Here is a 6093-nt window from a genome sequence, read left to right as displayed (position 1 = left end):
TAGGGCTCGTCCCAATAATAATCCAAGCTGTCACGTTTGAGTTTCTTCCTTTGGTTTGAAGAGATCTCACTCTGGACAATGCCGGTCACAAGAAAGTTAGCCACATCGGCGAACCAAGGCATACCATTCAACGACACGGAGAGAAGTTGTTCATCCGGGAACGAATCATTAATTTCGAGGCCATCGTGGGGCCTCCCCTCCTCTTCTAAGCGGGACAAGTAGTCTGCCACTTGATTATCACTTCCTTTTCTATCAATGATTTCAAGGTCAAACTCTTGAAGCAGAAGAACCCATCTCATCAACCTAGCCTTCGAGTTATTTTTGGTCATCAAGTAACGAAGTGCCGAGTGATCGGTGTGCACAATCACTTTGGCGCCCATGAGATATGGCATGAACTTTTCCATGGAGAAGACAATGGCTAGTAACTCTTTCTCGGTCACCGTATAATTGACTTGGGTGTCATTCATCATTTTGCTTGCATAATAGACCGGATGAAATATCTTGTTGACCCTTTGCCCCAAAACTGCTCCTACCGCAACGTCACTAGCATCACACATGAGCTCAAATGGTAAGCTCCAATTGGGTGCGGTAATGATGGGAGTGGTTGTCAATTTATACTTGAGAAGCTCAAAAGCTTTCATGCAATCTTCATTGAACACAAACTTTGCATCCTTTTCTAGCAGCTTGCACAAGGGGTTCACCACTTTTGAGAAATCTTTGATGAACCTTCGGTAGAACCCCGCGTGCCCAAGAAAGCTCCTAACTCCCTTGATGGAAGTAGGAGGAGGGAATTTTGACATAACTTCAATCTTCTCTTGGTCCACTTCAATACCGTTCTTTCAGATCTTATGGCCGAGGACAATGCCCTCCTCGCCATAAAGTGGCATTTTTCCCAATTAAGCACTAGGTTGGTCTCTTCACATCGGGCCAACACTTTGTCAAGATTATCCAAACATTCTTCAAATGAGTCCCCCATAACACTAAAATCATCCATGAACACTTCGAGGAAGTCCTCCACCATATCCGTAAATATTGCCATCATATACTGCTGAAAGATAGTCGGTGCATTACACAAACCAAACGGCATCCGCGAGAATGCAAATGTGCCATACAGACATGTGAATGTGGTTTTATCTTGTTCTTCCAATGCAATGAGAATCTGGTTTTACCCTGAGTACCCATCCAAAAAACAATAGTAGGCACGCCCGGCAAGTCTGTCCAACATTTGATCAAGAAAGGGCAATGGAGAGTGGTCTTTGCGGGTCACTTTGTTCAGCTTTCTATAGTCCATACATACCCTCCATCCAGTGACAGTACGAGTGGGGATCAACTCATTTTTCTCATATGTGACCACAGTCATACCCCCCTTCTTCGGCACACATTGTACCGGTGAAGTCCATGAACTATCCGAGATAGGGTACACAACCCCTGCATCAAGCCACTTGATAATTTCCTTCTTGACGACCTCTTACATAGCCTCATTCAACCTCCTTTGATGTTCCACAGAGGGTTTGGCATCATCCCCTAGTATAATTTTGTGCATGCAAAAGGCGGGGATTATACCCCGAATGTCAGCCAAAGTCCATCCAATTGCCTTTTTCCTTCTTTAAAGTACCGCAAGGGTGGAGTTTACCTACACGTTAGTTAGGCAAGCAGAAAGAATAACATGTAATGTGGAAGAAGGGCCTAAGAATTCATACCTGAGGTGTGAAGGCAAAGGCTTCAACTCCAATGTTGGTGGCTCCTCGATCGAGGGCTTTGTTGGTGGAGTTTTCCGATTTTTCAAGTCCAAGGAAAGTTTACGGGGACCATATGAGTAGGATCCCATTCTTTGCAACGCATTTGCACATTCAACTAAGCCTTCCTTGTCATCATCCTCATGGTTTAACAACACGGCTTCCAAAGGGTCTTCCACATTGGTCATGGCACTCGTGTCATCAACTATCACTTCCGTCACAAGATCCACAAAAGAGCAAACTTCATTACTATTTGGTTGCCTCATTGATTTGCACAAGTGGAATACAACTTTTTCATCGCCCACTCGGAAGGTGAGCTCCCCTGCACATCAACCAATGCCTTTCTTGTTGCTAGGAAATGTCTCCCCAATATTATAGGCACCTCATAGTCGACTTTGCAATCGAGAATGACAAAATCAGCAGGCAAAATAAACTTGTCGACCCGGACTAGAACATCATCAATAATACCAAGCGGCCTTTTCATTGTCCGATCCGCCATTTATAATCTCATGTAAGTAGCTCTTGGTGGCCCAATACCTAGTGTCTTGAACACGGAATATGGCATCAAATTAATACTTGCTCCCAAATCATACAAGGCTTTTGCAAAATCGGCGCTACCAATGGTGCATGGAATTGTAAAGGCACCGGGATCTTCAAGATTTGGAGCCATCGAGTGCACGATGGCACTCACTTGATGAGTCATTTTTATGGTCTTACAATTCATAGACCTCTTCTTAGTTACCAAGTCCTTCATGAACTTGGCATATCCCGGCATTTATTCGAGAGCTTCCACCAAGGGCACATTGATTGACAAACTTTTCATCATCTCAATAAATTTCTTGAATTGGTTTTCATTATTTTGCTTTGCAAGCCTTTGAGGATACAGTGGAGGAGGCCTTGGCAAATGGGCCTTGGCTTTAGGCATTACCGTTTCCAGTATGTCTATTATGTGTTCCCTAGACGGGTTCACATCATTTTAAGTCTCCTCCATATTGTCATCAATATCGATCCTCACTTCATTATTCACATTCCTATCATTGGCTTGAATCTAATCATCTTCTTGCAATACAACATCATCACTCATAATCTTCTTTGGATTAGAGGTACTTGTATCTCCACCTCTACCGCTTCTTGTGGTCACCGCCATAGCATGGCCTGTATTGTTCCCACCCTTCGGGTTTACTACCGTATCACTTGGTAATGTCCCTTTAGGGCGAGTATTCAATGCTTGAAAAATTTGACCCATTTGTACTTTCAAATTGCGAATAGAGGTAGTGTGGGAGGCTATTTGGGCATCGGAGTCAGCATTCCTTTCCATCATTTGTTTAAACATACTCTCTATCCGCCCCATCTCATTATTTGAGGAACTTTGCCCTTGAGACAAATATGGAGGCGGATTGTTGGGTTGTTGATACATCGGGGGCCTTTGAAAGCCCGGTCCCCGGTTGCCTTGATTATTATTATTCCAACCCCCTTGGTTTCCATTGCTGCCCCAATTGTTATTGTTGTTCCCCCAATTGTTCGAGTTGTTGTTGTTGCCATTGTTCCAATTCCCTTGGCCTTGGTTTCCCTAATTTTGATTGTTCCTTTGCGATATCCATTGTTGAGTTGGAGCATTACTCCGTTGACCTTGGTAGTTATTAGCATATAACACTTCCTCACTTTGATCATCATAAGAATCGTCTTGATTGTAACCACTAATACTTTGCTCATATTGATCTTGATTGTTTTGCACTTGTTGACCACGCTGTCTCCTCTTATTGACCATGACATTTACCCCTTCCATGGCATTTACTTGCTTTGTCCCTTGAACTTGCTGAAGCTGGGCCTTCTCTAACTGATTCATAGTAGTTGTGAACTCGGCTATGGCTTGTCCGTGATCATGAAGTTCCTTATGAAGATGGATGACATTAGGGTCACCCTGAGGAACATTTGCTCGACTCTGCCAAGCTGAGGATGTGTCAGCCATCTCATCAAGTATGTCACAAGCATCGACATAAGGCATTTTCATAAAATTTCCCCCAGCTAGCTGATTCACCACACACTGGTTGGTCGTGTTGATGCCCTTATAGAATGTCTGATGAATCATTGTTTTAGTCATATCATTGTTTGGGCATTCCTTGACCATTGTCCGGTATCGATCTCAAATTTCATGTAGGGGTTCATTAGGTTCTTGTTTAAAGGCTAAGATCTCATCCCTCAATGCTGCCATATGACCCGGTGAGAAAAACTTGGCTATAAACTTTTCTGCCAACTCATCCCACATGTGTATGGAGTGGTTGGGTAGCCTCTCGAGCCAGTCCAAAGCTTTCCCTCTAAGTGAAAATGGGAAAAGTCTCAGTCTCAGAGCGTCCTCCGACACGTTCGTCTGCTTGCTCCCCCAGCATGTGTTTACAAAACCCTTTAGATGCTTGTATGCATTCTGATGAGGAGTCCAGTGAAGAAGCCACTTTGCTCCAATAGGGTCAGCATGACATTTGTAATTTGAAAATTGCCCGCCCGAATCCAGGGCGGAACAATTGCACTTGCGTAACCTTCATTGGGTAGCACCTAGTGTGCTGCCCGTGGAGGAGGTGGGGGAGGGTTTGGAATGTTGTCAATAGCCTGGAGGCCTCTTCTTTGGACTTGAGGTTCTATATTAACCTCATCCTTACCATTGTCATCTACCTCTTCCCCCGGAAGAACATGTCCGAGAGCATCATTATGAGCCATTTGGTACCTAAAGTGATTGATACACAAAAGTTAGAAAAATATAAGGAAAGAAAAACAAGACACACAAATAGTTAGATAGATAGCCAACACCGTCTAACTCCCCGACAACGACACCAAAAAGTGATCGGGTCCAAACCTACACCAATATAGAGTAGCGAGGATGGTTGATGCAGTTTTACCCAACGAGGTCGAGATCGATTTTCATAGGGAGTTAATTTGATATGGAGTTGGGAATCTAACTAATCTAGATGTGCGTGTTGTTCCTAATTGCACTTCTAAACATTGTTGCGATTGAGTCTATTCTAATTTTATACTATAGTATGTTGAGTGTAAGCTAAGTACAATATTTTTGGTGAAAGTTTTCAAGTGTTAAAAGGCACTAGGGAAGTGACTTCCGCCTAGGTGAGTATATAATGGGTATCAAGAATCTAGGACAAGCTTGTTATGATTGGGGTTGTGATATAACCATCACACATAAGTGCTCACTCTATACCTCTCGGTAGTTTGAGTGACTTTGCCCGATTTGGCTTTCTCAAGCCCAAATGGGTGTTCATACAATACAAGTGAAATTTGCTCAAGTCGGGTATTACTATCTCTAGGTTTAACCCTTTAATTGGGGCTACCAATCTCTTGAGTTCACCCCCAATTCCTTGTTAGCCTAATTTTTCTAGACTTAGTCCCTCTTTCTCTAGAAGAGCCTAAGTCATAAAGGCATGAATCGGTGTTTGTAACCACTAATTCTATAATTTTAGCATAAATTAGGCTAAATATCACTAACCCATAAATAATTAAGCCCTAAAATTCAAGACCTATTAAATACCCACACTAGGGTTGGGTCATAACCCTAACTATGGGGTCTAGCTACTCATATTAGCAGCAGAAATCAAAGATAAAGATGAAATATAAGCCATAATATTAAAGTACAAGATGAAAATCTAAAGTTTGAAGGTAAACCTACTCTAAAATTGCCCAAAAAAGGAAAAATCAGCCATTCACGTGCTCTGCTGAACAACACTTAACCTAAAATTGATAAAAGGATCTATTTATATTAGGCTAAAATTTTCGGATAAAAATGCCCCTGCGGAGGATTCGCGGACGCATAATTCTGACCACGTCCGCGCTCGAGCTTTCGCGGCCTCGTAATAATGAGCGTGGTCCGCGTTTCTTCAATACTGGGTTTGGATTGGGCTTAGTTTCACGGGCCGCGTAATTTCAACCGCGTTCGCATAATTTGGACGTGGACCGCGTTCTTCAGTAAAGCCCGATTTGCAGGGTCTCTGAACCTCAAGATGCGCTCTCAGCGGAATTTCCTTCGCGGACGCGCCTTTCCAACGCGATCAATGGTGGTTTCAGTACTCAAAGCAGCTTCTCTGAATCTACTTTAGCGGACCGCGTAATAGTGGCCGCCTCAGCGGTAGTCCTTACGCGGCCGCGCTTTTCTGCCGCTCTCAGCGCTCTAGTCTTAGCCTTGGATTCGTGCAAGTTTGACTCCTTCATGAGTTGATTATGGATTCTTTGCCTCATTTTGACCAAACTCTGCAAGCAAGCACATTAAGTTAGTTTTCGGGAATACCTTTACGCATTTTTGACCCAAAACCTAAGCAAAAGAGAGCAAATAATAGGCTAAAACCCCTAGTTATCAAGC

The sequence above is a fragment of the Nicotiana tabacum genome, chromosome 22, assembly GCF_000715075.1.
Source record: "Nicotiana tabacum cultivar K326 chromosome 22, ASM71507v2, whole genome shotgun sequence".
Taxonomy (NCBI): domain Eukaryota; kingdom Viridiplantae; phylum Streptophyta; class Magnoliopsida; order Solanales; family Solanaceae; genus Nicotiana; species Nicotiana tabacum.
This window is presented reverse-complemented; position numbering follows the sequence as displayed.